Source organism: Pinus tabuliformis, chromosome 7 (assembly GCF_031772625.1).
Source record: "Pinus tabuliformis cultivar Carrire ecotype Pingquan chromosome 7, CPIR1, whole genome shotgun sequence".
In the NCBI taxonomy this organism is placed as follows: Eukaryota; Viridiplantae; Streptophyta; class Pinopsida; order Pinales; family Pinaceae; genus Pinus; species Pinus tabuliformis.
Window position 1 is genome coordinate 1,999,167,373 of NC_142293.1, and position 18,373 is coordinate 1,999,185,745.

The 18,373-nt window shown below is 36.3% G+C and overlaps 1 protein-coding gene across 1 annotated transcript in view; it reads right to left on the reverse strand.

Annotated features, from left to right (window-relative positions):
- Positions 1-7,738: 7,738 nt before the first annotated feature.
- The window catches only part of LOC149256487 (uncharacterized), a 71,401-nt gene continuing 60,766 nt past the window's right edge, over positions 7,739-18,373 (reverse strand). Inside the window, exon 2 of the mRNA XM_089460763.1 lies at positions 7,739-8,778. The gene's annotated coding sequence lies outside the window, so the exon portion shown is untranslated. The remainder of the gene's footprint in view (positions 8,779-18,373) is intronic.

The window sequence follows — 18,373 nt, forward strand, 5'->3', positions numbered from 1 at the left end:
TCATCAATAAATGTCATGATATATTTATTTCCATTTGCAGAAGAAACAGGCATTGGACCACATAAATCTGAATGAATGAGTTCAAGCTTCCTATGTGCTCTTGAATGTGAATTATGAAAAAACTGTTTGCCATGCTTTCCTAGAATGCAAGCATCACATTGCTTATGTTTTCTAGGAATTGTGGGCAAACCAGCAACACCATTTTTCTTCAACAAGCAGAGACTATCATAGTTTAAATGTCCAAATCTAGCATGCCATAATAAACTTGATGGAAGTGTACCTTCTTCATGATGAGAAATATATGAGAAATGTTGTGCATAAGCAGAAGTTCCTTGCAGTTTAAGAAGTCTTTCTTCTTCTATACCCCTCATGACAAGTGAGTGGTCAGATGCCTTTCTTACCTCAAGCTTGCCATCAAACATATGAATGGAGTGACCTTGCTGGCGGATGTGGACCAGGGACAGCAAGTTTCTCTTGAGCTGTGGGAGATATAGAACATGGTCCAGAAGAAAGTCTGGAAGACCAGGCAGTTTAAGCCTGATTGTGCCAAGCCCTGATGGCTTGATTTTTGACTGATCTGCAAAGTATACTGCTCCATCAACATTGTCAGTGAAATCTTCAAAAAAATCTTTCCTATGAGTCATATGACAGGTTGCTCCTGAATCAAGCAACCAGTCATTTTTCGAAGAAGCAAGTGAAGCATTAAACAAATCTTCATTTACTCCAATGTTACATTGTGCCTCAATATAGTGAGCGGATTCAGGTGTTTTACCTTTGTCTATGTCATCAGTTTTACCTTTCTGTTGATTTCTTCTCTGCTCAATCTTGTCCCATGGTAGCTTGCATGTAGAAGCATCATGTGATCCATTTCGTTTGCAGCGAATGCAATGCAGATCTGCCTTTTCTGCTTGAGAATGTCTGCCCCCCCTGCCTCTGAAGTATCTTCCTCTTCCTCTTCGTCCACCTCTTCCTCTTGTAGAATCTTGAGCAGGATGCTTTTCTTTATGAGCAAGGCAAACAGTCTCTTCAGAAGATTCAGGGACTGTTTTCTTTCCAAAGGCTTTCTCTCTTTCAGCAAACTTTTTCACAAGAGAGTCAAAGGTTATATCTTTAAGATTTCCATTTGCTTGTAAAGACTCAAGATAATTGGAGTAGGTAAGATAGAGTGCTTTGAGAAAGGCAATAAGAGAGATATCCAGCTCAACCTTAGTGGATTTAATATCATGCATTATAGACTTTATTTCAGATGCAAGAGCAAGAGGATCATTATTTTTCAGTTCAAGAATAAAGAGTTTAATCATGAGCTGAACAACTTCTAGTGCAGAATGTGTATCATAGAGTTCCTTCAGCTTTTGTAAAGTTTCAAAGGCAGTGGAATAGGATGAAATATGACGACTTACTTCTTCATTTACAGATGCTGCGATCAATGCATAGGCTTTGCTGTTCTTGTTTTCCCAAATGACAAGTTTTTTATCTGATGTAGGCTGCACAGGGTCTTTGTCTTCTTCTCCGACACACACTCCTTTCCACAGCTCATTGTAGATGAGGGTGTGTTTTACCATCCGAGACCATTCTAAATAGTTCTCCTTGCCAGTGAGAACTATTCCTACCATAGAAATGATTGAATGCATTCTGTAAAAAAAATATCTCTGCCAAAAAAAACTTTTGTTGATAAAAAACTTCTGCTGAAAAAAAAAATCCTTACGCCACAGCTCTTGTAACCTCTGTATGTAACAATGCATCACTATTCAAACAGCGTCGTGTTCAACCTTAAAACAGTCTTTTACTTGAGAGCAGATTCAATGGTGTTCCATTTTCCTTCATACATCAAAGGCTCTAAAAAATTTCACTTGAAATAGATGAAGAGCACTACTGAAAAAACTTTGAAACGAGGAAATTTCATTTCTATGAACTGCTTTACTACTGAAGTATTTTGATGCTACACCTTTTTGTTTTCAAATAACAAATGGCATTTGCGCCAATTTTAAAGTTTTTCTTGAAAAACAGGATGCCATTCAGTTATCATACCATATCCTCCTGTCACGCGGTTATTCGAACTATGAATGCAGTTTTTACCATCAAAACAGCGCATACCCTGCTATCAACACCATCCCATCAATAACAAAAAACTAACATACCACAGATTTGCACCATTAGTGAAACATAAAATGATGATTTCTTCCTATTGAGATCGTATCTGATGCTGCTCCTATATTACGGTTGCAGTTCTCGTACCTTTATACTTGCAACAGCAATATCTTATGCGGGCCTCAGACTTAAAAACAACGCATTCAAAAAATATTCAAGCAGCTCATAACCAGGACAGTGCGCATTTAATCGAGGAGCAGTATATTCATTCAAAGTGGCGGAGAAAAACGATTAACGCAATCCCTTACAGTACATTCAAGATCATCACAAGCGCTTCACGCCCGGAGAGAAAAAAAACTAATGAAGTAAACGCAGACCGTCCACTGCTTAGAACGGCATGGCCATGGCAGAGAAAGTAAGTCGAGAAATCCAGATTAAGTATAGAACCAATGACCTTGAAGAATTTAAAAGTTCTTTCAAGAAAGTTCCCACAAGTTTCTGTGACAAGTCGAGGGAGGCTTTCTTACCAAACGATGATACCAAACAAGTTTCTGCGACAAGTCAGCTTTCCGTGCAGGCTCTTTTCGTCGTTTTTGTGGCAGGGTAGGACGTACCGCCCAAACAAAGTCTCAGCGTTCATGTAAAGGAGCACACAGAAGCGGGTAGTATGAACGACAGTCCTCTTGCCATACAGAGTTCTCCTTCTGCATCGCTGCAGGGCAATGAACGCTCAGGGAAATCAAAACGGATGCGCAGATAATGTCAGGGCAGAGAATGTCAGGACAGAGGCACGGATGCGCAGAGAATGTCAGGACAGAGGCACGGATGCGCAGTCTCAGGATAGAGGCAGGAGTTACAGCTATTTTAGGGACTGGGACCTGTGCTCTGATACCATGTCAGGCCAGGGTAACTCCAAAATGAGCGGGAGAGAAAACTGATATTTTATTCATTAGCTAACTCATATTTATATACATAAATACAACGGATCAGTTCATCTTCTTGATGACTGTCCAGTTCACCCATCCGTTTCAGATTAGGTGTCAACAAAAATAAATTATGATAAATTAATTATCATTAATATTCTAATTTATCACATTATTCAATATTTATTATACACTAATTTATGTTTCTTATTATTTTTAAATTTGAAATTCCATTTTATTTTTAATTTTTAAAAATTTAAATTTCATACCATATTTTTCATTATCATAATCCCTATATCCCTATACAAATTTTAAAAATGGTGCATTTCTTCACCATTATGATTATATTTAATTGTATATTAGATATGTGTTTCTCAAAGAAATTTTTCTTTAAAATATTTTCTTGCATATTTCTTTTATGAATTTCCTTTATTGTATTTTAATAAAAAATTGATCTATTAATTTTCTGTAATTTTATACTTATATTTAATAATACAAATAAGTGTAAAATATATATACACATTTACAACCATCATATTTGTACATATGTAATAAGTAAAAATATATATACACATTTACCGCAAATATATTTATTTAAAGCACCTTAGTCACCAATTCAAAGAATGCCTGAAAAGTGACAGGTGTAAGAAAGGTTCTCACGCTAGAAAACAAAAGCTCCTTGACTTATATTCCCAAATAATTATCATTAAAGTATCCTTAGTTTCCATGTGGGATCCTTCCCTTCCAGAAAGGAAAAGTCTTACATGAGCATTGCAAAAAGGGACATGTTAGAATGCATAACATAAACGTAAGCTCCATTGCCACAAATGAGTAGTATACCGTAAGTATGAATAGTAGTAAAACACGAATTCCTTAACTATATATTCCCAAATAATTATCATTAAGATAACCTTTATTTCCCCGTGGGGTCCTTCCCTTCGTGAGCAATACAAGGGGAAGTCTTACATGAGCATTGCAAAAAGGGACATATTAGAATGCAGGTCACATAGATAAGTATGGTTGAAAATGAAAAATAAATAATTTAAATAATTAATATTTAAAAGTAAAAATAAATTATTGTAATTAGATCTAAAATTACATTGTTTATTGAAATAATAATTGTCCATATCCAAAAAAATGTTTAACAATATAATTTTTAAAAATTGTATTATTTTATAGTATTGGCAAGTGTTAAAATATTAGCAAAATTATTATTTTTAACTAAAAAAGCATGCATGTTAAAGAGATTTCTATATTCTCTCTACATTATGTTTGAAATTATAGTTTGTACTATATTATCTTAACAAGAAAAGTGCTTTCGAAGAAATCAAGAGATTGAATAATTCTAAAGGTTTCTTATTGCAAGGTTTGTTATAGTTTGTATTGGATTTTAGTTTGTATTGGATTTTTAAAAATATTTATTGAGTATCATTTGTCACGGAAAGTTGTAGCTCCCCAAGAAGAATGTAACAAGGTTGTTTTATCACAAGTATGAAGTATTAAACAAGATATGCTTAGAGCTAAATTAATTGAAATGGGCCATTTTGGAGAACTAAACATGATAAAGAATGAAAAAGAAAAAGTATGAAGTACTAAACAAGATATGCTTAAAGAAAAATTATGAAAATGACCCTTCTGAAGAACTAAACAAGATGAAGAATAGAAAAACAAAAAACAAAATCAAGAACAAAACCTATATGAAGAGCCCTTTTTGTGAATTATTCAAAATGATGTGGAAGGTTGTTGGTGGAATAATACATGACCACTGAAAGTGTTTTGCACATATAAAATGGATGAATAAGCAATGATTGAACTTATTCTCATTAATTTCACTTGGGTACATTAGTGCATAGTACTTGGTCATATTGTTCAATGTGCCTTACAAGGTCCTTGCCAAGGTTATGGCATTGAGGATTTAACATGTTGCCGCGTGGATTGTTCAACGAAAGCAAGCTAGATTTATCCAAAGGGTGTTCATTCTTAACACCACGTTGACAACTTAGGAAAGGGTTGAGCTAACGAGATGAGGCAACAAGTTTTCTTGTTGAAAATTGATTCTAACAAGGTGTATGACAAGGTTGATTAGTCCTTCATCATAGATATGTTTCCCAACTAAGTTTTGGCTCACATTTTATGTTTGTAAGAAAGACTCTTTTTAAACTCTTTAGCCTTTTTTTCTAGCAATGGTGTTTTTTCAAATAGAATTGTTTTGTGTAAAATATATCACACAATGTTGCCCACTTACTCCTCATCTTTATGTCTTAACTGTTGATTCCTTGGGATGTCTTTTGGATGTTGCTAAAAGTCAAGGTTCAAGGAGGGTAATCTCCATTCCAAGTAAAAGCAAAGTATTAAAGACTCGATTTATTAATGGTTCTCTCCATTCACGTAAGATTTCACAAGGTTTGGTTGATGGAGTTCGTAAGTGTTCAAGTGTTTTTTGCATTATGGCTAGGGTTGTTGAGAGTGATCCTAAGTCTAATATTTGATTTATTGATGTTGAAGAGAAATTAAATTTTATGATTCACCCTTTGGGGGTTCTCTTTGGTATCCATGCCTCTTCTATTATATGGTATCAATATCCAAATAAAATTCAACATAACATACAGGATTGTACAGGATTTACCCTTCACTCACAAGCGTGGAGAGAAATTTGAGAAGCTTTGTGTGGTCTAAAGTTGTTTAATTGTTTCTCTTGGTACCTTCATGAGTTTTTGTTGCCCAAGCATGAGGTTGGTGTAGGCTTTGATTATTTGAAGTTGTGATGAGCTATTTTGTCTACTAAATGGATAGTGTGATACTTAATGGACAATGAATCATAGAAACCATTACTCGAACACCCTCCTTTTCATGGGTAACATAAGATTAAGCAAAATTTTCTTAGAAGTGATGTTATTGCCACACTAGATGACTTTAACGTTAGCAATGCATTGGTGGTGCAAAAAATCTAAGCATGAGACTCTCTAATGCTCACTTGCAATGGGATGATTATGGTGATGACTATAAAATATATAAATAAACATGGCTATGTAATAATAATAATAAAAAAGGAACATAACCTACCTAAGGGGCACCCTTTCGCTTTGGTGATTGATTAATGCGTAAATCATGAAAAGGCTTATTGTAAGGATCTCATTTTCAATCTCATTCATTCTTTTATTAATTCTATATTATTTATTCTATAGGAATTTTATCTATCTTTCATTCTTAAGTTGGATATTTTACATATATAAACTCTTAATAGTTACATTGGTATCAAAGTTCTTTTTCAAGAATTTTTCTTTATTCTGACCTTTTGCATACACAAATTGCAAAGTTTCTTTAAGACTAGTCTTTTGACCACAAATCGACATTTTGCCAATTTTTTTTTCCAAATATTGGATAATTACTCTACTTTAAATAAATTTGAAGGAAACTCAAAAAACAAAAATAATCATATTTAGAGAAAAATTAAATAAGATTAAAACATCAGCAAACATCATTACTCTACTCTAAATCAATTTGAAGGGAACTCAAAAGAGAACAAATGAATAGGATACATCATACGCCAATGCAAACAATCTAATGCTTGTAAAACTTATGTAAAAAATTAATAAAAAATAAATTAAATATTTAAACCCAGAAAATAGAAGAAAAAAACAAAAAATCATCCTCATTAAAAAAAAAAAACTACATAAAAATAATGGAAAAATAAGAAATAAAAATCATAGGCAAAATGGTATCACTACTTTTGTCTCTTATAGGTCATGTATTCTCCTTTTCACTTACCTAGGGTAATTCACTCCATTGCACCAACCTTGAACTTAGCACAAACCACATAACTCCTTTACACTCCTTATGAATGATGATAAAATGACGATAAATGATAGTGATACCTTAGCACCTTTGATACATCCACTATTTATACAAGACTAATCTTGCACTTGCAAGCCCCTCCAGGGATAAATGGACAAAAATGTCTACAACACCAACTTCCACTATGCTTAATGGTGCCTTTATCCCCTTCATGATTGGTTCGTTGGCCACCCAACATCCAATAGTGGTGTGCCCATAGTGCCATCATTAGTCTACATCACCAAACATCATTACTCTACTCTAAATCAATTTGAAGGGAACTCAAAAGAGAACAAAGGAATAGGATTAAAACATCACCAAGCATCCATTCAAAAACCAGTATACATCATACGCCAATGCAAACAATCTAATGCTTGTAAAACTTGTGTAAAAAATTAATAAAAAATAAACTAAATTTAAAAAAATAAAAAATAAATAAGAAACATCCTCATTAAAAAAAAAAAAAACTACATAAAATAATGGAAAAATAAAAAAATAAAAATCATAGGCAAAAATGGTATCACTACTTTGTCTCTCATAGGTCATGTATTCTCCTTTTCACTTACCTGGGGTAATTCACTCCATTGCACCAACCTTGAACTTAGCACAAAGCACATAACTCCTTTACACTCCTTATGAATGATGATCGTATCTATGGTAATTCAGTTCATTGCACCAACCTTGAACTTAGCACAAACCGCATAACTCCTTTACACTCCTTATGAATGATGATAAATGATTGAGTGATACCTTAGCACCTTTGATACATCCACTATTTATACAAGACTAATCTTGCACTTGCAAGCCCCTCCAAGCCTAAATGGACAAAAATGTCTACAACACCAACTTCCACTATGCTTAATGGTGGCTTTATCCCATCCATGATTGGTTCGTTGGCCACCCAACATCCAATGGTGAACTTCCACTATGCTTAATGGTGGCTTTATCCCATCCATGATTGGTTCGTTGGCCACCCAACATCCAATGGTGGTGTGCCCACAGTGCCGTGTGCTTTGCTACACTCAATGCACCCAAGTGTGTCCAAAAGTGTCCAATGCATGTGTGCCCAACAGATGTGTACCCGATTGATATGTGTCTAATAAAGTACATTTCATGATTACACTCCACGAATGTTTATGTCTCAATGCACTTCAACAATCACAAATAAATCTTCTGGGATGGGTACTTGGCTTTGGGTACTAAGCAGCTCAGGGGCTAATGCTGGCTGGTGTATGGATTATGGGACATGAATGCAGGCAGCATGCCTTAGGTGAATTCTCTTGAGTCGATGGCACAGTTAGGTTCATTCATCATCCGTGCCTTCTTGTGCCCCTATTTGCCCTGGAACACAGGCATCGATTACACATCTGGTGTACAGTTAGAGGTTGAAAAGCTTGCTATTTTGGGGTGTCCTCTGACAGAATCTGTTGCTGTTCGTCACATGACTGCCTAATTTTCATATAGCTCCATTGGTGGCATCGGTGGATAGATTGAGATCATGTTTCAAATTCGATGGGTTTCCACAATCTGGAACATTGCCATGCTCTCAGAACCAGAATTACCAGCTGTATGATAATTTCCATCAGATTCAGTAGCAAGGTCTATCTGTTCATGAATATTTTCTTCCAAGGACATATGATTGATGGGCTTCTGGTGATCGGCTCCCAAGAGAAGGAACTTCAGAAAATAAACTGGATCAAAACCGTTTTCTGGTCCTGATCTTCCAGTGGCTTCATTTTGGTCGTCCATGGTCAACTTTTATTTAGCAGTTGAACATCCAGCTGATGATCCCAAAGAGATCTGAAGAATCTTAAACATGTTGAGAATTCCAACTCCCATGGAACTGTTTCAAAATTCTCTCAGTCCTGAAAGACTTCCCTAGCTGCCGCTGATCCGGTGGATATTCAGTACAAGGTGGAAACATTGTTAGAACCTGCGATGAAGCAAAACAAATTAACCTCTTATAATTTAAAAAAAAAACCCACACTTCTACTTATATATAAGCAAATGATACAAGATACAATCCCTATAAAAACTATTTAAGAACTTTAGCTCTAGATTTGAACAATATCATTCATAAATCGAGAATCCACATTGAACACCAATAGCAGATTCTATGAAACAATATCAACTTGCGTATTCAAATATGCTCTGATCCTACCATTATAAACCCTAAATGCTACCACTCTGCATCCTCAGTCACTGGGAGAAAAAAAACTTATATGGTTCTAAAAATAATAACTGGACATAATATAGGAACAGCTTTAAATATACAGACAAACAAATTTCACTAGAAACCTACGAGTGTAGGAAATTCTATTCTTATGCTCGTAGTGAACCTCAATCTGTGTACGTTCTCAAAATCAACTATAGTTCCATAACAATAAACACACCGAACTGCCTTCTTCCTTCTCCATAGGGTTAAGAACTGTCAACTGTAATATTGACCATAAAATGAGTCAGAACAGCTCTTATTAGATTTCAGAAATCACCACTGCCTGCAAATAGGTTCTAGATACTAAAATCAATACGATTAGGAAGATTTATTTGTTCTTAAATTCCAGTCAGACCATAAAATGAGTCAGAAAAGCACTTATTTGATTTCAGAAATCACCACTGCCTGCAAATAGGTTCTAGATACTAAAATCAATACGATTAGGAAGATTTATTTGTTCTTAAATTCCAGTCAGCTCTTATTAGCAGAGATATTGCAGCAACCTTTACACTCCACATAACTTCAGCAAAGGGGCAGTACTGAAGTTGTTTGAATATTGTTGTATTTGGGTCATTGTCCCTGGAACCTGAGCCCAAGAATTTTTTTATCTTTTATTCTATAGGGTGGTCTTAGGGAAGGAATTTGTAGCTTCCTTCAAGAGGTTGTCGCCTCTTTCCAGTGGGAGTTGGTAAATCTTGGGGTTGTAGCCCTTCCAGTTATATGATCTGATAATGAGATATTAGACAATTATTAAGATATTACAGACTCATGTGCATGGATTTGCCTATGTTACTTTGTACAATGGATCGATAAGATTGCGAAATACATAGACAATGAAGCAGTGAAAGAACATAATAGACAACACACATAAACACAACAAGTTTAATAAGGAGTTCACCCAACATCTCCTCGTCCAGCCTTCAGTGGTGACCTCTCTATTATGTCTTCAAAAACAGAGTTTTACAGAAGTATGAGCTCAATTTGAGTCTCAACACACAACAGATACAACAGCGAAAGTTTTGCTTGAACCCCTCAAGCCTCTCTGAGTACACAAACTCTCTCTATCACTCTGTCTCTGTCTTTGCTCTGTCTCAACATTGCCTATCTTTGTCTTCTCTCTATCTGTGGTTTTAAAGCCAATCAGCATTGTTTGTTCATTTCTCCTTCTCAAGCTCTCTAGCTTCCCAACCTCTGTCTGCTCAGATCCCCCTCTAAGCGTTAGCAATCATTTCTAAACGCTTTCAAGGATGGTGGCCACCTGTTCTGTAACGGAATGGGTCATCGGGCCTTTGAAATTCCTAGAAACTGCGTTCTCTGTGTTCACAAAGAAATACATTAAAAACTATGAAAAATCACCAATCTTCCGTTTATCGGATTTGAAATGTTATCAATTCCCCTTATAACTCCTATCGGGTCCGCCTGTATATCAACATCACATCTCCACCATTGATCTAGGAGATCCAGATCCAACGACTGTGGTTCATTTCGGGCGGCTCTTCTGTATAGGGGTTAACCGCCCGATAAGGGTGGTTTTCTCTCTCCTTAGCCTGGACACGTGGCAGCCAGTGTATGGGATCGGGCGGAGCCCGACCCAAACCACTTACCGCCTTTGGCCCGCCCGAAATCCCACTTATATCGTGATTTCCCTTTGTATTTAAAAATACATTAAAACATTGAAAAACCCCGTAAAATGGCTTTATCGGACTTGAAATCATATATAATAGCATTAATAAACCCTTTCGGGTCCGGTTTCATCGCATCGACGCTTTTTCCTTTGTATTTCGTTTATTTAACGAAAATGCAAAATACAAAGGAAAACCTTGTTTTCCGGATCTCAAAATATATATAATATCATCTATATTTTCATCAGGTCCAGCTGTCGCAAGCCATATGTCTATCGGCCCTGCTCCATTGTAATGTGCCGACGCAATGTTGCAATGCGAATGATCGCAATCGCACATCACACATACCCGGGTCGTTGTAAGAGCTCCTTTGTATTTGCCGATAGCAAATTGCGATACAACTTGGGCCGTCGATCTGCGTGCTTGATCAATGGTCCTCATTGACTCTGCTGATCGCTATCGCAAGTTCCATATGGTGTGCTCCAATATCCTTCACCTGCCACCGCCGATTGCGATTTGCCGATCGGATCTAGACCGTTGATTGGCCAGATCTGACGGCTCCGTTACAAAGTTGTTTTAAGCCTCCGATAACCCTGTTTTCACTGCTTTCTCCATGTTTTTGCCTCCAGATAGTGTAATCCGACTTTTTAACAGGTTCTTCTTTTGCGATAGTTTTGAATGTTTGAAGACTTAGAAGGTTTTCTAAGATCCATTTGGATCATTATAGCTGGTAAATTCAAAAGTTGTAGCTTCCCTTGTAATATAAATATATTGTTCATATATATCTTGTGTTCTTTTGATGTGATGTTATTGGTTAATTGTTTTGATACTTAAATTGTTGAAATTTATGAAACACTGATTCACCTCCCCCTAGTATTTTCAAACAAAACATCATTTCAACTCTTAAACCTAAGTAAGTTTATCCCCTAACAAAACTCGTTTCTAAGTAATGGATCTGAGAATGAACTCTCCATAAAAGAAGACAACCCAATCAAGACGTGGTAAAGGAAAGAACTAGAAAAGTTTTTTGAAAGTTTCATCTCTACCACTAATTCATTGTTGAGTTGATGTCCTACTGAAAGGAAACCACCTGTATTTATTTGTGGAGCCAAAAAAGCTTTTCTTTTGATTTCAGAAATCACCACTGCCTGCAAATAGGTTCTAGATACTAAAATCAATACGATTAGGAAGATTTATTTGTTCTTAAATTCTAGTCAGCTCTTATTTGCGGAGATTTTTCAGATGAAAATTGCCTAATTGAACACAGTATTCATGATCTAACATCTAGAAATAACAATTATACATGTCATTTGATGCTCATATATTATGACCTTAAAAGCACATACCTAGTTGTAAGGATTCTGTCACTATTAGGGCTGGTCTTCTAGACATTCAAAATAGACCAAATATATTACAAACCTATGGTACCTTCTGAGTACTCTTCTTCCCTCAGCAAAATGAAGTCATGATCCCGGGCGCCCATAGAAATATAAAACATACTCTAATAAAACAAAAACAGCACAATGTGGAACTCAAAATGATGTTGCATACTGCATAAAGTTTCAACATAAGAAATATACTATGGAACTTCAAAGTCATCCATGGTAGGATGCCCCTTCTTGTCTTATGCAATGTTCTGCCATGAAGAATCGAAACTTAAACAACTATATCTCAAAACTTTTATTTATATATCTTGAAGTCATTTTGCCTATTTGTAATTTTTGTACCACCCAATAGAAATCAACCAACTTGCATGTTTCGACGCTTATTGTGGCCAGTTTCGAGAATTTACTTTTATGGGAGTTCATTATGTTATTTGGATTTTGCTTTTCTTATTATGAAAATACTTTGTGTCTTAGTACAGAATTACAAGCGTTGAAAGGTAAAAGTAAAATAATTATTATTTTATTTGAAACCATCCAAGTATAACAGTAAGGGTGATTTGAACACTGCCACGAACCTATCTATTAACTCAATAAAACAGCAGCCTGGTTGCTTCTTCACTTCTCTCTCTTTCATCATTGTCCTCAACATCGCTACATCCTCCCACCCGCCTGCCTCAGCATAGATGTTCGACCACAATACATAATACCAACATTGTTAGGTATTTCTTTTATAATTTCATGTGCTTCATCTCATCTCTGCCGAGGGGACAAGGTCAATTCAACCTCATGCCTCGAAGTATTGCCAGACCCAGCAACCAACCCTGCATGAGAGCTGGCTTGCAAAAGACCAGTCAAGGCAATATGATCGAGTCTTTTACCTGTCTGCTGCAATTCGGTAAAAAGGGCAAGAGCAATTCACTATAATTTGACTCATATCATATACAAACATTTGAATATAATTTGACCTGCATTCACTGTAAGTTGACTTATATCACATCTTATCTTTAAGATCAGAATTTAAATAACAATAGATTTACTGCAATTTAAAACTACAAACTTTCCAATAATATTACGACGTTAGACACACTCAAGATTCAAGGTTTTTCAACACCAGTTGTAAACAAATCAGTTTCGAGATAATGTTAAGTAAACAAATCACAAGGTTCTCAGTCAATCACATCTGGGATACGTTTTCTCTCATGCAAGTCACAACTCTACTAACTAGATCTTTAAGATGTTCAAAAACATTACACGACCCATACCAAACTTTATTTTGGTATGCAACACTCAAGTCAAAGCTATACAAGTTTATTTTGATTGTGATAAAAAAACCCTCAAATTATATATTACTTTCAACTGCATAACCTAAGTTGTAAGAGAGCCTAAGATGGAAACTGAATGCAAGCTCTACAAAAGGCACCAAAGCACCAATTCAGAGATTCTAACCATAGAAAATATCTTCAACTCCACCATGGGCTCCATAAATGGTAGACTTTCATAAACACCAGCTCATCAATTCTTTGTGACAAAATTGAAAAATTCAATGAATCTGCAAAACATTGGCACCATTCTAGTTTGAATCTTTGTAACATGCTGTGGATTGATTGATAAAAAAAATCAGTTTCAGTTACTTGTTCATAGAGCTTCCACTGTAAACATTTAAAGACTGAGGTGCCAGGGAGTTCACTGCCACAACTCTATGAGCTGCTGTCTTCAGGAGATTTTTTGATGCTGCAGATGGATAATTATTTCCACTCAAATTAGACATAGATGAGATGAACTTCTCTTTAGAAATTGATTTCTCAAGAACAACATGCCCAGATGCCCAAGCATTGTTGTCAACACCAGCTTCCTCTAAACCTTGAACAATGACCTTGGACACACACTTTTCCATGTTAATGCCAAACCGTATTCATTTGCCCCAAAATCAGTGAGATTGAAACTCAACATTGGTCAATGGACCCCTTGTCAGCTTTGAATTCAAGGCCTTTTCAGTCCACAAAAGACATTTACTCAAGTAAAAGAAATTGTGCTTGTTCAAGAATCAATTAGTGATTGAACCTCACCAATCAAGTATGTATGTGTGTCAATTGACAATTTAATATTAATGGTTGTAATAAAAGCACATCTACCAATAAAGGCGCAAAAAATCCTTTGAAATACTAACATGGATATAAATGTTTATTACATTTCAAACTCTGAGATAGAAATACAATACTCATGGCATTCAAACAAGACACTTCACCTTTTTGGGATGACCCCTCAACGTAAGAAATCATGGAAAGACCTTAACTTACAGACTCTTGTGATCACTGTCCCTGGCAAAGATCAACAGAATGTTCATGCAAAGACCTTAACCTATAGGCTCTTGTGATCACTCCTCCCCGGTAAAATTTAAAAAATGTTCATGGAAAAACCTTAACCTATGGACTCTTGTAGTTGTGATCACTCCATCCCTGGTGAAGATCAAAAGAATGCTCATGGTTTAGAGTACATGAAATGACTGGAAAGCAGTGAATCCTTTCCTTCATTAGAAGAGGGAAGCCTTTTGTTAGCCAGAACAGGCAAGCTCTATTTATATGAATGAACATGTCCTGTTGAAAATTAGCGAGAAAAGTGATTCCTTGATTTGTGCCTTAATTCAAGGAGTCAAAGTCGAGTTCCTTTTTTTGTGCATGGTCGAGTTCCTAAAATTTAGGAGTTTCCCTAAAAATTAGGAGTGCATGAGGCAGTTAACTAATGTGTTGAAGTTGAAGGTCAAGTTTTGATCTTCTAGTGTGAGTTAAATTGGGAACTGAAATCTTAAGTGGAGTTAGCCTCCTAAATTTTAGTGGAGTTGTTGACTTTTGTTAACTAGAAAAGCTCCAGCTCAATTCCTTAATTAGAAAACTCACTAATTTTAACCATTCGAATTGCCTTTAAAAGAAGGAACGAAGGCACAAATTTAATCATTGTTTTGGTGAGCACGAGTTGGTGAAACCAAGCAATAGGAAGCACAAGTTTGCGCATGGAGCTTGTGAGAAGAAGAGTGTGCAAGAGAAGCTTGTGCACAGGTAGGGCAGCCAGAGATCAGCAGTCTTGCAAGGGTTTCATGCTTAGGATAAGCAGGGAGGAAGGTGTATTCTCCAAGTGAAACAGTTGTATCTGTAAGAGATCAATTGCTCAGTTTTTTTGCTATCAATAAAATTATCATCAAGCAGGGGTTTTCCTGGTTGGGTTCCCTAGACACTTCTGTATTTTTGAATTGTGTGACTCTTTTTTGTTTCTGTTCCTAATTCCGCTGCAAATTGAGAAGAAAAATTTTGTGTTTGTAAGAAAAGAAAGTGTTTTTCAGATTGTTCTTATTAGCATATCAGAATTTCATGGAAATTCTATATGATATCAGAGCAGCTGGAACAGATTTAAGGGTCATCAAAAGTGCATCTTGCATAAAGAGAAAGAAATATAATCTCAGGTTGGTGATTCTACTTCCAAGTTTTATGTTGATTGAATGTTAGGTGATGAGGATTGTTCAGAGTGTTGAACAGCAGTTCTGTAGCAGCCTAGGTACAGTGTATTGGAGGCCTGTTAGTGGTTGTCTAGTTGCCCTAAGTGTTGTGGACAAGTGGCAGACTTGTCACAACAAGTGGGTTGTATTTTGATACCCTAAGGATTGACTTTTGGAGCAACCAAGAGCAGTCAAGTGGGTTGGTTTTGCTGCCCTAGTTCACTGGTTTGGTGTTTGACAAATCAGAGATAAGAGGGCTCGTTGCAAAAGTCGTAGATCAGTCAAGGAGTGACTGTATGTGGGCAGATCTGAAAGCCCTAAGAAGAGTGACAGTAGCAGTTGATATGTCACAGAGATAGGGCAGATCTGGAAGGCTGAGCACTGTTCACAAACGTAGTTGTGAACAGTGACTTTCGTATGCAGTATGCAGTAGCTTGAAGACCTCAAGTACAGTATGCATGAAAGGAGCCATGGACTGTTAGGAGGCAGATTGATGGAGCCCTAGTTCAGGGAAGATCCAAAAGACCCTATGTGCAAACTTCTTAATGGAGCTAGAAGGCTGGTAGTGGGCAGATCAGTGAGCCAAAGTTCAGTGACACAAAAGGAGTTGTGATCATTGATAGTGGCAGATTGTGGAGCTGGAGATACATGCCTTCAGAGGGAGCAGCCTTCAGCAGCAAGGCAGGAAGTGCTCAGAATAGAGAAGCAATGGACTCGCAGAGTATGGTGGGAAAGAACATGTCTACAAAGCAGGTTCTGCAGAAGAAAGCGGGGAAGCCTTCTAGTTTACAAGGAGTAGTTGTATCAGGGAAGAACTTGGTGGTGTTGGAGACATATCCAGGTAGATGAGTTTCTTCCAGGAACACCTTCCTCGCATAGAGGGAGTGTTGAAAATTAGCAAGAAAATTGATTCCTTCATTTGTGCCTTAATTCAAGGAGTCAAAATCGAGTTTTTTTGTGCATGGTCGAATTCCTAAAATTTAGGAGTTTCCCTAAAAATTAAGAGTGAATGAAGCAGTTAACTGCTCTGTTGAAGTTGAAGGTAAAGTTTTGATCTTCTAGTGTGAGTTAAATTGGGAACTGAAAGCTTAAGTGGAGTTAGCCTCCTAAATCTTAGGAGGATAAAGTTAACTAGTTCTGTTGACTTTCGTTAACTAGAAAAGCTCCAGTTCAATTCCTTAATTAGAAAACTCACTAATTTTAACCATTCGAATTGCCTTTAAAAGAAGGAACAAAGGCACAAGTTTAATCATTGTTTTGGTGAACGTGAGTTGGCGAGACCAAGCAATAGGAAGCACAAGTTTGTGCATGGAGCTTGTGAGAGGGAGAATGTGCAAGAGAAGTTTGTGCACAAGTTGGTAGAGGGCAGTAAAGATCAGCAGAGGGTTTCATGCTTTAGTATAAGCAGGGAGAAAGGTGTATTCTCCAAGTGAAACAGTTGTATTTGTAAGAGACCAATTGCTCAGTTTTTTTGCTATCAATAAAATTCTCATCAAGCATAGGGTTTTCCCGGTTGGGTTCCTTGGACAATTCTGTGTTTTTGAATTGTGTGACTGTGTTTTATTTCTGTTCCTAATCCCACTGCAAATTGAGTAGAGAAATTATGTGTTTGCAAGAAAACAAAGTGTTTTTCAGATTGTTCTTATTAGCAGATCAGAATTTGGTGGAAATTCTACATGCCCCTAGTCAAAAACACCAATTTATAAACCCCTCATTTTCTAGAAACGGCATCATTATGTAAAATAAATCTTTGATTTTTAAGCTAGACAGTCGTTGCCATGGTAAAAGTTAAACTGGAAAATTTTCATAAATTAATCCTATATAGAGTAGAAGTATGATTCCAAACTGTTTTTACACATATTTACTTACAAGCTCCTTTGGCTTGGTGGAAAACCAAAAACAGAACCTAAGTCACAGGGTTCGTCGAACCTGAAACTTTAGGTTTGAAATTCGGCAAACACAAAAAATAGAAAAATTGAGGTTTGATTGGGTTCGTCGAACTTGAACCTTTAGGTTTGAAATTCGGTGAACCCCAAAAAAAATTGAGGTTTGATTAGGTTCACCGAACCTCCAAGACGAACCTAGTAACAAACCTACATGAACTCGAACCTAAAAACGAATTCAAACCTTAAGGCAAATTTAATCAAATTTTTTTTAGGTTCGACATCAATTCTAATTTAGGGTTTATTTAGTTTTATTAAAAAATTAATAACCAACCAAGAAAAAAAAATCAAGGGAACATAGTATGCGTCTCATTTATGAGCTTGGAGGTGCACATCTCATTTTCAAACTTCATCTTTGGCAGCATGCATTTCTCTGCTATCTCGGACCTCGAACATCCCTCACCACTACAATGTGTTACGTGTATAGTTATACTAGAAATGCTCGAGGCTCCAGCATCCACTCGACTCTCCCTCATTGCCTCCCTCCACTAGGTATGTCACCTCGTGTACAGTGTATATACTATAAACCATGCGCCCAATGCCTCTCTCATGGAGCAAACATTGCTCGCTACCTATCAATTGTTGTTTGAAATTATCGATCATTGTTGTTATTAATAGTAAACTTTAAAAATGGAATATTACATTTTATACACTTTAAAATTATATATATATATATATAGTTTAAAAATGTATATAGTTGAACCTCATCCAAACCCCATTGGAAAATCCAAACCTGAATCGAATTTAATCATTGTCAAATCAAAACTCGAACCCGAACCATGCGACATAGAATGAAACATGTCCAAAGCCTTTACCAAATATTAGTACGTGGATTTCTATATGTAGCTCTGTCAAAATTTTATTTTGGATAGTACT